The sequence below is a fragment of the Dendrobates tinctorius genome, unplaced genomic scaffold (assembly GCF_039654945.1).
Source record: "Dendrobates tinctorius isolate UK_male_01 unplaced genomic scaffold, ASM3965494v1 ptg000019l, whole genome shotgun sequence".
NCBI classification, from domain to species: Eukaryota; Metazoa; Chordata; class Amphibia; order Anura; family Dendrobatidae; genus Dendrobates; species Dendrobates tinctorius.
Window position 1 is genome coordinate 93,874,431 of NW_027361687.1, and position 17,547 is coordinate 93,891,977.

Sequence of the window (17,547 nt, forward strand, 5' to 3'; positions counted from 1 at the left end):
TTGAATTTTCTCCTAAAGTAAAGTAGTTGCAAACTCATGCTTTTACAGACTTGTTTGGGCTCATGAGATAAGTAGAAAAACATCAAAAATTTCAGTCCTGCATGATTCTACCAAGAAATGTGTGTTCATTGAAACCGCTGGTTTTTGATAGTTTGGTCCCTATTGAATAATGAATGTTTTGAATTTTCTCCAAAAGTAAAGTAGTTGCAAACTCATCCTTTTAGAAACTTGTTTGGGCTGTTGAGAGGAGTAAAAAACCATCAAAAATTTCAATCCTGCATGATTCTACCAAGAAATGTGATTCTTCATTCAAAACGCTGGTTTTTGCTATTGGGCTCTATTGAATAATGAATGTTTTGAATTTTCTCCAAAAGTAAAGTAGTTGCAAACTCATGCTTTTAGAGACTTGTTTGGGCTCATGAGAGGAGTAGAAAAACATCAAAAATTTCAGTCCTGCATGATTCTACCAAGAAATGTGTGTTCATTGAAACCGCTGGTTTTTGATAGTTTGGGCCCTATTGAATAATGAATGTTTTGAATTTTCTCCAAAAGTAAAGTAGTTGCAAACTCATTCTTTTTAGAAACTTTTTTCGTCTGTTGAGAGGAGTAAAAAACCATCAAAAATTTCAATCCTGCATGATTCTACCAAGAAATGTGATTCTTCATTCAAAACGCTGGTTTTTGCTATTGGGCTCTATTGAATAATGAATGTTTTGAATTTTCTCCAAAAGTAAAGTAGTTGCAAACTCATGCTTTTAGAGACTTGTTTGGGCTCATGAGAGGAGTAGAAAAACATCAAAAATTTCAGTCCTGCATGATTCTACCAAGAAATGTGTGTTCATTGAAACCGCTGGTTTTTGATAGTTTGGGCCCTATTGAATAATGAATGTTTTGAATTTTCTCCAAAAGTAAAGTAGTTGCAAACTCATCCTTTTAGAAACTTGTTTGGGCTGTTGATAGGAGTAAAAAACCATCAAAAATTTCAATCCTGCATGATTTTACCAAGAAATGTGATTCTTCATTCAAAACCTGATTTTTGCTATTGGGCTCTATTGAATAGTGAATGTTTTGAATTTTCTCCAAAAGTAAAGTAGTTGCAAACTCATGCTTTTAGAGACTTGTTTGGGCTCATGAGAGGAGTAGAAAAACATCAAAAATTTCAGTCCTGCATGATTCTACCAAGAAATGTGTTCATTCAAACCGCTGGTTTTTGATAGTTTGGGCCCTATTGAATAATGAATGTTTTGAATTTTCTCCAAAAGTAAAGTAGTTGCAAACTCATCCTTTTAGAAACTTGTTTGGGCTGTTGAGAGGAGTAAAAAACCATCAAAAATTTCAATCCTGCATGATTCTACCAAGAAATGTGATTCTTCATTCAAAACGCTGGTTTTTGCTATTGGGCTCTATTGAATAATGAATGTTTTGAATTTTCTCCAAAAGTAAAGTAGTTGCAAACTCATGCTTTTAGAGACTTGTTTGGGCTCATGAGATGAGTAGAAAAACATCAAAAATTTCAGTCCTGCATGATTCTACCAAGACATGTGTGTTCATTGAAACGGCTGGTTTTTGATAGTTTGGGCCCTATTGAATAATGAATGTTTTGAATTTTCTCCAAAAGTAAAGTAGTTGCAAACTCATCCTTTTAGAAACTTGTTTGGGCTGTTGAGAGGAGTAAAAAACCATCAAAAATTTCAATCCTGCATGATTCTACCAAGAAATGTGATTGTTCATTCAAAACGCAGGTTTTTGCTATTGGGCTCTATTGAATAATGAATGTTTTGAATTTTCTCCAAAAGTAAAGTAGTTGCAAACTCATGCTTTTAGAGACTTGTTTGGGCTCATGAGAGGAGTAGAAAAACATCAAAAATTTCAGTCCTGCATGATTCTACCAAGAAATGTGATTCTTCATTCAAAACGCTGGTTTTTGCTATTGGGCTCTATTGAATAATGAATGTTTTGAATTTTCTCCAAAAGTAAAGTAGTTGCAAACTCATGCTTTTAGAGACTTGTTTGGGCTCATGAGAGGAGTAGAAAAACATCAAAAATTTCAGTCCTGCATGATTCTACCAAGAAATGTGTGTTCATTGAAACCGCTGGTTTTTGATAGTTTGGGCCCTATTGAATAATGAATGTTTTGAATTTTCTCCAAAAGTAAAGTAGTTGCAAACTCATTCTTTTTAGAAACTTTTTTCGTCTGTTGAGAGGAGTAAAAAACCATCAAAAATTTCAATCCTGCATGATTCTACCAAGAAATGTGATTGTTCATTCAAAACGCTGGTTTTTGCTATTGGGCTCTATTGAATAATGAATGTTTTGAATTTTCTCCAAAAGTAAAGTAGTTGCAAACTCATGCTTTTAGAGACTTGTTTGGGCTCATGAGAGGAGTAGAAAAACATCAAAAATTTCAGTCCTGCATGATTCTACCAAGAAATGTGTGTTCATTCAAATCGCTGGTTTTTGATAGTTTGGGCCCTATTGAATAATGAATGTTTTGAATTTTCTCCAAAAGTAAAGTAGTTGCAAACTCATGCTTTTAGAGACTTGTTTGGGCTCATGAGAGGAGTAGAAAAACATCAAAAATTTCAGTCCTGCATGATTCTGCCAAGAAATGTGTGTTCATTGAAACCGCTGGTTTTTGATAGTTTGGGCCCTATTGAATAATGAATGTTTTGAATTTTCTCCAAAAGTAAAGTAGTTGCAAACTCATCCTTTTAGAAACTTGTTTGGGCTGTTGAGAGGAGTAAAAAACCATCAAAAATTTCAATCCTGCATGATTCTACCAAGAAATGTGATTCTTCATTCAAAACGCTGGTTTTTGCTATTGGGCTCTATTGAATAATGAATGTTTTGAATTTTCTCCAAAAGTAAAGTAGTTGCAAACTCATGCTTTTAGAGACTTGTTTGGGCTCATGAGAGGAGTAGAAAAACATCAAAAATTTCAGTCCTGCATGATTCTACCAAGAAATGTGTGTTCATTGAAACCGCTGGTTTTTGATAGTTTGGGCCCTATTGAATAATGAATGTTTTGAATTTTCTCCAAAAGTAAAGTAGTTGCAAACTCATCTTTTTAGAAACTTGTTTGGGCTGTTGAGAGGAGTAAAAAATCATCAAAAATTTCAATCCTGCATGATTCTACCAAGAAATGTGATTCTTCATTCAAAACGCTGGTTTTTGCTATTGGGCTCTATTGAATAATGAATGTTTTGAATTTTCTCCAAAAGTAAAGTAGTTGCAAACTCATGCTTTTAGAGACTTGTTTGGGCTCATGAGAGGAGTAGAAAAACATCAAAAATTTCAGTCCTGCATGATTCTACCAAGAAATGTGTGTTCATTCAAACCGCTGGTTTTTGATAGTTTGGGCCCTATTGAATAATGAATGTTTTGAATTTTCTCCAAAAGTAAAGTAGTTGCAAACTCATGCTTTTAGAGACTTGTTTGGGCTCATGAGAGGAGTAGAAAAACATCAAAAATTTCAGTCCTGCATGATTCTACCAAGAAATGTGTGTTCATGGAAACCGCTGGTTTTTGATAGTTTGGGCCCTATTGAATAATGAATGTTTTGAATTTTCTCCAAAAGTAAAGTAGTTGCAAACTCATCCTTTTAGAAACTTGTTTGGGCTGTTGAGAGGAGTAAAAAACCATCAAAAATTTCAATCCTGCATGATTCTACCAAGAAATGTGATTCTTCATTCAAAACGCTGGTTTTTGCTATTGGGCTCTATTGAATAATGAATGTTTTGAATTTTCTCCAAAAGTAAAGTAGTTGCAAACTCATGCTTTTAGAGACTTGTTTGGGCTCATGAGATGAGTAGAAAAACATCAAAAATTTCAGTCCTGCATGATTCTACCAAGACATGTGTGTTCATTGAAACGGCTGGTTTTTGATAGTTTGGGCCCTATTGAATAATGAATGTTTTGAATTTTCTCCAAAAGTAAAGTAGTTGCAAACTCTTCCTTTTAGAAACTTGTTTGGGCTGTTGAGAGGAGTAAAAAACCATCAAAAATTTCAATCCTGCATGATTCTACCAAGAAATGTGATTCTTCATTCAAAACGCTGGTTTTTGCTATTGGGCTCTATTGAATAATGAATGTTTTGAATTTTCTCCAAAAGTAAAGTAGTTGCAAACTCATGCTTTTAGAGACTTGTTTGGGCTCATGAGATGAGTAGAAAAACATCAAAAATTTCAGTCCTGCATGATTCTACCAAGACATGTGTGTTCATTGAAACGGCTGGTTTTTGATAGTTTGGGCCCTATTGAATAATGAATGTTTTGAATTTTCTCCAAAAGTAAAGTAGTTGCAAACTCATCCTTTTAGAAACTTGTTTGGGCTGTTGAGAGGAGTAAAAAAACATCAAAAATTTCAATCCTGCATGATTCTACCAAGAAATGTGATTCTTCATTCAAAACGCTGGTTTTTGCTATTGGGCTCTATTGAATAATGAATGTTTTGAATTTTCTCCAAAAGTAAAGTAGTTGCAAACTCATGCTTTTAGAGACTTGTTTGGGCTCATGAGAGGAGTAGAAAAACATCAAAAATTTCAGTCCTGCATGATTCTACCAAGAAATGTGTGTTCATTCAAACCGCTGGTTTTTGATAGTTTGGGCCCTATTGAATAATGAATGTTTTGAATTTTCTCCAAAAGTAAAGTAGTTGCAAACTCATGCTTTTAGAGACTTGTTTGGGCTCATGAGAGGAGTAGAAAAACATCAAAAATTTCAGTCCTGCATGATTCTACCAAGAAATGTGTGTTCATTGAAACCGCTGGTTTTTGATAGTTTGGGCCCTATTGAATAATGAATGTTTTGAATTTTCTCCAAAAGTAAAGTAGTTGCAAACTCATCCTTTTAGAAACTTGTTTGGGCTGTTGAGAGGAGTAAAAAACCATCAAAAATTTCTATCCTGCATGATTCTACCAAGAAATGTGATTCTTCATTCAAAACGCTGGTTTTTGCTATTGGGCTCTATTGAATAATGAATGTTTTGAATATTCTCCAAAAGTAAAGTAGTTGCAAACTCATGCTTTTAGAGACTTGTTTGGGCTCATGAGAGGAGTAGAAAAACATCAAAAATTTCAGTCCTGCATGATTCTACCAAGAAATGTGTGTTCATTGAAACCGCTGGTTTTTGATAGTTTGGGCCCTATTGAATAATGAATGTTTTGAATTTTCTCCAAAAGTAAAGTAGTTGCAAACTCATCCTTTTAGAAACTTGTTTGGCCTGTTGAGAGGAGTAAAAAACCATCAAAAATTTCAATCCTGCATGATTCTACCAAGAAATGTGATTCTTCTTTCAAAACGCTGGTTTTTGCTATTGGGCTCTATTGAATAATGAATGTTTTGAATTTTCTCCTAAAGTAAAGTAGTTGCAAACTCATGCTTTTAGAGACTTGTTTGGGCTCATGAGAGGAGTAGAAAAACATCAAAAATTTCAGTCCTGCATGATTCTACCAAGAAATGTGTGTTCATTGAAACCGCTGGTTTTTGATAGTTTGGGCCCTATTGAATAATGAATGTTTTGAATTTTCTCCAAAAGTAAAGTAGTTGCAAACTCATCCTTTTAGAAACTTGTTTGGGCTGTTGAGAGGAGTAAAAAACCATCAAAAATTTCAATCCTGCATGATTCTACCAAGAAATGTGATTCTTCATTCAAAACGCTGGTTTTTGCTATTGGGCTCTATTGAATAATGAATGTTTTGAATTTTCTCCAAAAGTAAAGTAGTTGCAAACTCATGCTTTTAGAGACTTGTTTGGGCTCATGAGAGGAGTAGAAAAACATCAAAAATTTCAGTCCTGCATGATTCTACCAAGAAATGTGTGTTCATTGAAACCGCTGGTTTTTGATAGTTTGGGCCCTATTGAATAATGAATGTTTTGAATTTTCTCCAAAAGTAAAGTAGTTGCAAACTCATTCTTTTAAGAAACTTTTTTCGTCTGTTGAGAGGAGTAAAAAACCATCAAAAATTTCAATCCTGCATGATTCTACCAAGAAATGTGATTCTTCATTCAAAACGCTGGTTTTTGCTATTGGGCTCTATTGAATAATGAATGTTTTGAATTTTCTCCAAAAGTAAAGTAGTTGCAAACTCATGCTTTTAGAGACTTGTTTGGGCTCATGAGAGGAGTAGAAAAACATCAAAAATTTCAGTCCTGCATGATTCTACCAAGAAATGTGTGTTCATTGAAACCGCTGGTTTTTGATAGTTTGGGCCCTATTGAATAATGAATGTTTTGAATTTTCTCCAAAAGTAAAGTAGTTGCAAACTCATCCTTTTAGAAACTTGTTTGGGCTGTTGAGAGGAGTAAAAAACCATCAAAAATTTCAATCCTGCATGATTTTACCAAGAAATGTGATTCTTCATTCAAAACCTGATTTTTGCTATTGGGCTCTATTGAATAGTGAATGTTTTGAATTTTCTCCAAAAGTAAAGTAGTTGCAAACTCATGCTTTTAGAGACTTGTTTGGGCTCATGAGAGGAGTAGAAAAACATCAAAAATTTCAGTCCTGCATGATTCTACCAAGAAATGTGTTCATTCAAACCGCTGGTTTTTGATAGTTTGGGCCCTATTGAATAATGAATGTTTTGAATTTTCTCCAAAAGTAAAGTAGTTGCAAACTCATCCTTTTAGAAACTTGTTTGGGCTGTTGAGAGGAGTAAAAAACCATCAAAAATTTCAATCCTGCATGATTCTACCAAGAAATGTGATTCTTCATTCAAAACGCTGGTTTTTGCTATTGGGCTCTATTGAATAATGAATGTTTTGAATTTTCTCCAAAAGTAAAGTAGTTGCAAACTCATGCTTTTAGAGACTTGTTTGGGCTCATGAGATGAGTAGAAAAACATCAAAAATTTCAGTCCTGCATGATTCTACCAAGACATGTGTGTTCATTGAAACGGCTGGTTTTTGATAGTTTGGGCCCTATTGAATAATGAATGTTTTGAATTTTCTCCAAAAGTAAAGTAGTTGCAAACTCATCCTTTTAGAAACTTGTTTGGGCTGTTGAGAGGAGTAAAAAACCATCAAAAATTTCAATCCTGCATGATTCTACCAAGAAATGTGATTGTTCATTCAAAACGCTGGTTTTTGCTATTGGGCTCTATTGAATAATGAATGTTTTGAATTTTCTCCAAAAGTAAAGTAGTTGCAAACTCATGCTTTTAGAGACTTGTTTGGGCTCATGAGAGGAGTAGAAAAACATCAAAAATTTCAGTCCTGCATGATTCTACCAAGAAATGTGTGTTCATTCAAATCGCTGGTTTTTGATAGTTTGGGCCCTATTGAATAATGAATGTTTTGAATTTTCTCCAAAAGTAAAGTAGTTGCAAACTCATGCTTTTAGAGACTTGTTTGGGCTCATGAGAGGAGTAGAAAAACATCAAAAATTTCAGTCCTGCATGATTCTACCAAGAAATGTGTGTTCATTGAAACCGCTGGTTTTTGATAGTTTGGGCCCTATTGAATAATGAATGTTTTGAATTTTCTCCAAAAGTAAAGTAGTTGCAAACTCATCCTTTTAGAAACTTGTTTGGGCTGTTGAGAGGAGTAAAAAACCATCAAAAATTTCAATCCTGCATGATTCTACCAAGAAATGTGATTCTTCATTCAAAACGCTGGTTTTTGCTATTGGGCTCTATTGAATAATGAATGTTTTGAATTTTCTCCAAAAGTAAAGTAGTTGCAAACTCATGCTTTTAGAGACTTGTTTGGGCTCATGAGAGGAGTAGAAAAACATCAAAAATTTCAGTCCTGCATGATTCTACCAAGAAATGTGTGTTCATTGAAACCGCTGGTTTTTGATAGTTTGGGCCCTATTGAATAATGAATGTTTTGAATTTTCTCCAAAAGTAAAGTAGTTGCAAACTCATCTTTTTAGAAACTTGTTTGGGCTGTTGAGAGGAGTAAAAAATCATCAAAAATTTCAATCCTGCATGATTCTACCAAGAAATGTGATTCTTCATTCAAAACGCTGGTTTTTGCTATTGGGCTCTATTGAATAATGAATGTTTTGAATTTTCTCCAAAAGTAAAGTAGTTGCAAACTCATGCTTTTAGAGACTTGTTTGGGCTCATGAGAGGAGTAGAAAAACATCAAAAATTTCAGTCCTGCATGATTCTACCAAGAAATGTGTGTTCATTCAAACCGCTGGTTTTTGATAGTTTGGGCCCTATTGAATAATGAATGTTTTGAATTTTCTCCAAAAGTAAAGTAGTTGCAAACTCATGCTTTTAGAGACTTGTTTGGGCTCATGAGAGGAGTAGAAAAACATCAAAAATTTCAGTCCTGCATGATTCTACCAAGAAATGTGTGTTCATGGAAACCGCTGGTTTTTGATAGTTTGGGCCCTATTGAATAATGAATGTTTTGAATTTTCTCCAAAAGTAAAGTAGTTGCAAACTCATCCTTTTAGAAACTTGTTTGGGCTGTTGAGAGGAGTAAAAAACCATCAAAAATTTCAATCCTGCATGATTCTACCAAGAAATGTGATTCTTCATTCAAAACGCTGGTTTTTGCTATTGGGCTCTATTGAATAATGAATGTTTTGAATTTTCTCCAAAAGTAAAGTAGTTGCAAACTCATGCTTTTAGAGACTTGTTTGGGCTCATGAGATGAGTAGAAAAACATCAAAAATTTCAGTCCTGCATGATTCTACCAAGACATGTGTGTTCATTGAAACGGCTGGTTTTTGATAGTTTGGGCCCTATTGAATAATGAATGTTTTGAATTTTCTCCAAAAGTAAAGTAGTTGCAAACTCATCCTTTTAGAAACTTGTTTGGGCTGTTGAGAGGAGTAAAAAACCATCAAAAATTTCAATCCTGCATGATTCTACCAAGAAATGTGATTGTTCATTCAAAACGCTGGTTTTTGCTATTGGGCTCTATTGAATAATGAATGTTTTGAATTTTCTCCAAAAGTAAAGTAGTTGCAAACTCATGCTTTTAGAGACTTGTTTGGGCTCATGAGAGGAGTAGAAAAACATCAAAAATTTCAGTCCTGCATGATTCTACCAAGAAATGTGTGTTCATTCAAATCGCTGGTTTTTGATAGTTTGGGCCCTATTGAATAATGAATGTTTTGAATTTTCTCCAAAAGTAAAGTAGTTGCAAACTCATGCTTTTAGAGACTTGTTTGGGCTCATGAGAGGAGTAGAAAAACATCAAAAATTTCAGTCCTGCATGATTCTACCAAGAAATGTGTGTTCATTGAAACCGCTGGTTTTTGATAGTTTGGGCCCTATTGAATAATGAATGTTTTGAATTTTCTCCAAAAGTAAAGTAGTTGCAAACTCATCCTTTTAGAAACTTGTTTGGGCTGTTGAGAGGAGTAAAAAACCATCAAAAATTTCAATCCTGCATGATTCTACCAAGCAATGTGATTCTTCATTCAAAACGCTGGTTTTTGCTATTGGGCTCTATTGAATAATGAATGTTTTGAATTTTCTCCAAAAGTAAAGTAGTTGCAAACTCATGCTTTTAGAGACTTGTTTGGGCTCATGAGAGGAGTAGAAAAACATCAAAAATTTCAGTCCTGCATGATTCTACCAAGAAATGTGTGTTCATTGAAACCGCTGGTTTTTGATAGTTTGGGCCCTATTGAATAATGAATGTTTTGAATTTTCTCCAAAAGTAAAGTAGTTGCAAACTCATCTTTTTAGAAACTTGTTTGGGCTGTTGAGAGGAGTAAAAAATCATCAAAAATTTCAATCCTGCATGATTCTACCAAGAAATGTGATTCTTCATTCAAAACGCTGGTTTTTGCTATTGGGCTCTATTGAATAATGAATGTTTTGAATTTTCTCCAAAAGTAAAGTAGTTGCAAACTCATGCTTTTAGAGACTTGTTTGGGCTCATGAGAGGAGTAGAAAAACATCAAAAATTTCAGTCCTGCATGATTCTACCAAGAAATGTGTGTTCATTCAAACCGCTGGTTTTTGATAGTTTGGGCCCTATTGAATAATGAATGTTTTGAATTTTCTCCAAAAGTAAAGTAGTTGCAAACTCATGCTTTTAGAGACTTGTTTGGGCTCATGAGAGGAGTAGAAAAACATCAAAAATTTCAGTCCTGCATGATTCTACCAAGAAATGTGTGTTCATGGAAACCGCTGGTTTTTGATAGTTTGGGCCCTATTGAATAATGAATGTTTTGAATTTTCTCCAAAAGTAAAGTAGTTGCAAACTCATCCTTTTAGAAACTTGTTTGGGCTGTTGAGAGGAGTAAAAAACCATCAAAAATTTCAATCCTGCATGATTCTACCAAGAAATGTGATTCTTCATTCAAAACGCTGGTTTTTGCTATTGGGCTCTATTGAATAATGAATGTTTTGAATTTTCTCCAAAAGTAAAGTAGTTGCAAACTCATGCTTTTAGAGACTTGTTTGGGCTCATGAGATGAGTAGAAAAACATCAAAAATTTCAGTCCTGCATGATTCTACCAAGACATGTGTGTTCATTGAAACGGCTGGTTTTTGATAGTTTGGGCCCTATTGAATAATGAATGTTTTGAATTTTCTCCAAAAGTAAAGTAGTTGCAAACTCATCCTTTTAGAAACTTGTTTGGGCTGTTGAGAGGAGTAAAAAACCATCAAAAATTTCAATCCTGCATGATTCTACCAAGAAATGTGATTCTTCATTCAAAACGCTGGTTTTTGCTATTGGGCTCTATTGAATAATGAATGTTTTGAATTTTCTCCAAAAGTAAAGTAGTTGCAAACTCATGCTTTTAGAGACTTGTTTGGGCTCATGAGATGAGTAGAAAAACATCAAAAATTTCAGTCCTGCATGATTCTACCAAGACATGTGTGTTCATTGAAACGGCTGGTTTTTGATAGTTTGGGCCCTATTGAATAATGAATGTTTTGAATTTTCTCCAAAAGTAAAGTAGTTGCAAACTCATCCTTTTAGAGACTTGTTTGGGCTCATGAGAGGAGTAAAAAAACATCAAAAATTTCAATCCTGCATGATTCTACCAAGAAATGTGTGTTCATTGAAACCGCTGGTTTTTGATAGTTTGGGCCCTATTGAATAATGAATGTTTTGAATTTTCTCCAAAAGTAAAGTAGTTGCAAACTCATCCTTTTAGAAACTTGTTTGGGCTGTTGAGAGGAGTAAAAAACCATCAAAAATTTCAATCCTGCATGATTCTACCAAGAAATGTGATTCTTCATTCAAAACGCTGGTTTTTGCTATTGGGCTCTATTGAATAATGAATGTTTTGAATTTTCTCCAAAAGTAAAGTAGTTGCAAACTCATGCTTTTAGAGACTTGTTTGGGCTCATGAGAGGAGTAGAAAAACATCAAAAATTTCAGTCCTGCATGATTCTACCAAGAAATGTGTGTTCATTGAAACCGCTGGTTTTTGATAGTTTGGGCCCTATTGAATAATGAATGTTTTGAATTTTCTCCAAAAGTAAAGTAGTTGCAAACTCATCCTTTTAGAAACTTGTTTGGGCTGTTGAGAGGAGTAAAAAATCATCAAAAATTTCAATCCTGCATGATTCTACCAAGAAATGTGATTCTTCATTCAAAACGCTGGTTTTTGCTATTGGGCTCTATTGAATAATGAATGTTTTGAATTTTCTCCAAAAGTAAAGTAGTTGCAAACTCATGCTTTTAGAGACTTGTTTGGGCTCATGAGATGAGTAGAAAAACATCAAAAATTTCAGTCCTGCATGATTCTACCAAGACATGTGTGTTCATTGAAACGGCTGGTTTTTGATAGTTTGGGCCCTATTGAATAATGAATGTTTTGAATTTTCTCCAAAAGTAAAGTAGTTGCAAACTCATCCTTTTAGAAACTTGTTTGGGCTGTTGAGAGGAGTAAAAAACCATCAAAAATTTCAATCCTGCATGATTTTACCAAGAAATGTGATTCTTTATTCAAAACCTGATTTTTGCTATTGGGCTCTATTGAATAGTGAATGTTTTGAATTTTCTCCAAAAGTAAAGTAGTTGCAAACTCATGCTTTTAGAGACTTGTTTGGGCTCATGAGAGGAGTAGAAAAACATCAAAAATTTCAGTCCTGCATGATTCTATTAAGAAATGTGTTCATTCAAACCGCTGGTTTTTGATAGTTTGGGCCCTATTGAATAATGAATGTTTTGAATTTTCTCCAAAAGTAAAGTAGTTGCAAACTCATCCTTTTAGAAACTTGTTTGGGCTGTTGAGAGGAGTAAAAAACCATCAAAAATTTCAATCCTGCATGATTCTACCAAGAAATGTGATTCTTCATTCAAAACGCTGGTTTTTGCTATTGGGCTCTATTGAATAATGAATGTTTTGAATTTTCTCCAAAAGTAAAGTAGTTGCAAACTCATGCTTTTAGAGACTTGTTTGGGCTCATGAGATGAGTAGAAAAACATCAAAAATTTCAGTCCTGCATGATTCTACCAAGACATGTGTGTTCATTGAAACGGCTGGTTTTTGATTGTTTGGGCCCTATTGAATAATGAATGTTTTGAATTTTCTCCAAAAGTAAAGTAGTTGCAAACTCATCCTTTTAGAAACTTGTTTGGGCTGTTGAGAGGAGTAAAAAACCATCAAAAATTTCAATCCTGCATGATTCTACCAAGAAATGTGATTCTTCATTCAAAACGCTGGTTTTTGCTATTGGGCTCTATTGAATAATGAATGTTTTGAATTTTCTCCAAAAGTAAAGTAGTTGCAAGCTCATGCTTTTAGAGACTTGTTTGGGCTCATGAGAGGAGTAGAAAAACATCAAAAATTTCAGTCCTGCATGATTCTACCAAGAAATGTGTGTTCATGGAGACCGCTGGTTTTTGATAGTTTGGGCCCTATTGAATAATGAATGTTTTGAATTTTCTCCAAAAGTAAAGTAGTTGCAAACTCATCCTTTTAGAAACTTGTTTGGGCTGTTGAGAGGAGTAAAAAACCATCAAAAATTTCAATCCTGCATGATTCTACCAAGAAATGTGATTCTTCATTCAAAACGCTGGTTTTTGCTATTGGGCTCTATTGAATAATGAATGTTTTGAATTTTCTCCAAAAGTAAAGTAGTTGCAAACTCATGCTTTTAGAGACTTGTTTGGGCTCATGAGATGAGTAGAAAAACATCAAAAATTTCAGTCCTGCATGATTCTACCAAGACATGTGTGTTCATTGAAACGGCTGTTTTTTGATAGTTTGGGCCCTATTGAATAATGAATGTTTTGAATTTTCTCCAAAAGTAATGTAGTTGCAAACTCATCCTTTTAGAAACTTGTTTGGGCTGTTGAGAGGAGTAAAAAACCATCAAAAATTTCAATCCTGCATGATTCTACCAAGAAATGTGATTCTTCATTCAAAACGCTGGTTTTTGCTATTGGGCTCTATTGAATAATGAATGTTTTGAATTTTCTCCAAAAGTAAAGTAGTTGCAAACTCATGCTTTTAGAGACTTGTTTGGGCTCATGAGAGGAGTAGAAAAACATCAAAAATTTCAGTCCTGCATGATTCTACCAAGACATGTGTGTTCATTGAAACGGCAGGTTTTTGATAGTATGGGCCCTATTGAATAATGAATGTTTTGAATTTTCTCCAAAAGTAAAGTAGTTGCAAACTCATCCTTTTTGAAACTTGTTTGGGCTGTTGAGAGGAGTAAAAAAACATCAAAAATTTCAATCCTGCATGATTCTACCAAGAAATGTGATTCTTCATTCAAAACGCTGGTTTTTGCTATTGGGCTCTATTGAATAATGAATGTTTTGAATTTTCTCCAAAAGTAAAGTAGTTGCAAACTCATGCTTTTAGAGACTTGTTTGGGCTCTTGAGAGGAGTAGAAAAACATCAAAAATTTCAGTCCTGCATGATTCTACCAAGAAATGTGTGTTCATTCAAATCGCTGGTTTTTGATAGTTTGGGCCCTATTGAATAATGAATGTTTTGAATTTTCTCCAAAAGTAAAGTAGTTGCAAACTCATGCTTTTAGAGACTTGTTTGGGCTCATGAGAGGAGTAGAAAAACATCAAAAATTTCAGTCCTGCATGATTCTACCAAGAAATGTGTGTTCATTGAAACCGCTGGTTTTTGATAGTTTGGGCCCTATTGAATAATGAATGTTTTGAATTTTCTCCAAAAGTAAAGTAGTTGCAAACTCATCCTTTTAGAAACTTGTTTGGGCTGTTGAGAGGAGTAAAAAAACCATCAAAAATTTCAATCCTGCATGATTCTACCAAGAAATGTGATTCTTCATTCAAAACGCTGGTTTTTGCTATTGGGCTCTATTGAATAATGAATGTTTTGAATTTTCTCCAAAAGTAAAGTAGTTGCAAACTCATGCTTTTAGAGACTTGTTTGGGCTCATGAGAGGAGTAGAAAAACATCAAAAATTTCAGTCCTGCATGATTCTACCAAGAAATGTGTGTTCACTGAAACCGCTGGTTTTTGATAGTTTGGGCCCTATTGAATAATGAATGTTTTGAATTTTCTCCAAAAGTAAAGTAGTTGCAAACTCATCCTTTTAGAAACTTGTTTGGGCTGTTGAGAGGAGTAAAAAATCATCAAAAATTTCAATCCTGCATGATTCTACCAAGAAATGTGATTCTTCATTCAAAACGCTGGTTTTTGCTATTGGGCTCTATTGAATAATGAATGTTTTGAATTTTCTCCAAAAGTAAAGTAGTTGCAAACTCATGCTTTTAGAGACTTGTTTGGGCTCATGAGAGGAGTAGAAAAACATCAAAAATTTCAGTCCTGCATGATTCTACCAAGAAATGTGTGTTCATTCAAACCGCTGGTTTTTGATAGCTTGGGCCCTATTGAATAATGAATGTTTTGAATTTTCTCCAAAAGTAAAGTAGTTGCAAACTCATGCTTTTAGAGACTTGTTTGGGCTCATGAGAGGAGTAGAAAAACATCAAAAATTTCAGTCCTGCATGATTCTACCAAGACATGTGTGTTCATGGAAACCGCTGGTTTTTGATAGTTTGGGCCCTATTGAATAATGAATGTTTTGAATTTTCTCCAAAAGTAAAGTAGTTGCAAACTCATCCTTTTAGAAACTTGTTTGGGCTGTTGAGAGGAGTAAAAAACCATCAAAAATTTCAATCCTGCATGATTCTACCAAGAAATGTGATTCTTCATTCAAAACGCTGGTTTTTGCTATTGGGCTCTATTGAATAATGAATGTTTTGAATTTTCTCCAAAAGTAAAGTAGTTGCAAACTCATGCTTTTAGAGACTTGTTTGGGCTCATGAGAGGAGTAGAAAAACATCAAAAATTTCAGTCCTGCATGATTCTACCAAGAAATGTGTGTTCATTCAAACCGCTGTTTTTTGATAGTTTGGGCCCTATTGAATAATGAATGTTTTGAATTTTCTCCAAAAGTAAAGTAGTTGCAAACTCATGCTTTTAGAGACTTGTTTGGGCTCATGAGAGGAGTAGAAAAACGTAAAAAATTTCAGTCCTGCATGATTCTACCAAGAAATGTGTGTTCATTGAAACCGCTGGTTTTTGATAGTTTGGGCCCTATTGAATAATGAATGCTTTGAATTTTCTCCAAAAGTAAAGTAGTTGCAAACTCATCCTTTTAGAAACTTGTTTGGGCTGTTGAGAGGAGTAAAAAACCATCAAAAATTTCAATCCTGCATGATTCTACCAAGAAATGTGATTCTTCATTCAAAACGCTGGTTTTTGCTATTGGGCTCTATTGAATAATGAATGTTTTGAATTTTCTCCAAAAGTAAAGTAGTTGCAAACTCATGCTTTTAGAGACTTGTTTGGGCTCATGAGAGGAGTAGAAAAACATCAAAAATTTCAGTCCTGCATGATTCTACCAAGAAATGTGTGTTCATTGAAACCGCTGGTTTTTGATAGTTTGGGCCCTATTGAATAATGAATGTTTTGAATTTTCTCCAAAAGTAAAGTAGTTGCAAACTCATCCTTTTAGAAACTTGTTTGGGCTGTTGAGAGGAGTAAAAAATCATCAAAAATTTCAATCCTGCATGATTCTACCAAGAAATGTGATTCTTCATTCAAAACGCTGGTTTTTGCTATTGGGCTCTATTGAATAATGAATGTTTTGAATTTTCTCCAAAAGTAAAGTAGTTGCAAACTCATGCTTTTAGAGACTTGTTTGGGCTCATGAGATGAGTAGAAAAACATCAAAAATTTCAGTCCTGCATGATTCTACCAAGACATGTGTGTTCATTGAAACGGCTGGTTTTTGATAGTTTGGGCCCTATTGAATAATGAATGTTTTGAATTTTCTCCAAAAGTAAAGTAGTTGCAAACTCATCCTTTTAGAAACTTGTTTGGGCTGTTGAGAGGAGTAAAAAACCATCAAAAATTTCAATCCTGCATGATTCTACCAAGAAATGTGATTCTTCATTCAAAACGCTGGTTTTTGCTATTGGGCTCTATTGAATAATGAATGTTTTGAATTTTCTCCAAAAGTAAAGTAGTTGCAAACTCATGCTTTTAGAGACTTGTTTGGGCTCATGAGAGGAGTAGAAAAACATCAAAAATTTCAGTCCTGCATGATTCTACCAAGAAATGTGTGTTCATTCAAACCGCTGGTTTTTGATAGTTTGGGCCCTAATGAATAATGAATGTTTTGAATTTTCTCCAAAAGTAAAGTAGTTGCAAACTCATGCTTTTAGAGACTTGTTTGGGCTCATGAGAGGAGTAGAAAAACATCAAAAATTTCAGTCCTGCATGATTCTACCAAGAAATGTGTGTTCATTGAAACGGCTGGTTTTTGATAGTTTGGGTCCTATTGAATAATGAGTGTTTTGAATTTTCTCCAAAAGTAAAGTAGTTGCAAACTCATCCTTTTAGAAACTTGTTTGGGCTGTTGAGAGGAGTAAAAAACCATCAAAAATTTCAATCCTGCATGATTCTACCAAGAAATGTGATTCTTCATTCAAAACGCTGGTTTTTGCTATTGGGCGCTATTGAATAATGAATGTTTTGAATTTTCTCCAAAAGTAAAGTAGTTGCAAACTCATGCTTTTAGAGACTTGTTTGGGCTCATGAGAGGAGTAGAAAAACATCAAAAATTTCAGTCCTGCATGATTCTACCAAGAAATGTGTGTTCATTCAAACCGCTGGTTTTTGATAGTTTGGGCCCTATTGAATAATGAATGTTTTGAATTTTCTCCAAAAGTAAAGTAGTTGCAAACTCATCCTTTTAGAAACTTGTTTGGGCTGTTGAGAGGAGTAAAAAACCATCAAAAATTTCAATCCTGCATGATTTTACCAAGAAATGTGATTCTTTATTCAAAACCTGATTTTTGCTATTGGGCTCTATTGAATAGTGAATGTTTTGAATTTTCTCCAAAAGTAAAGTAGTTGCAAACTCATGCTTTTAGAGACTTGTTTGGGCTCATGAGAGGAGTAGAAAAACATCAAAAATTTCAGTCCTGCATGATTCTATTAAGAAATGTGTTCATTCAAACCGCTGGTTTTTGATAGTTTGGGCCCTATTGAATAATGAATGTTTTGAATTTTCTCCAAAAGTAAAGTAGTTGCAAACTCATCCTTTTAGAAACTTGTTTGGGCTGTTGAGAGGAGTAAAAAACCATCAAAAATTTCAATCCTGCATGATTCTAC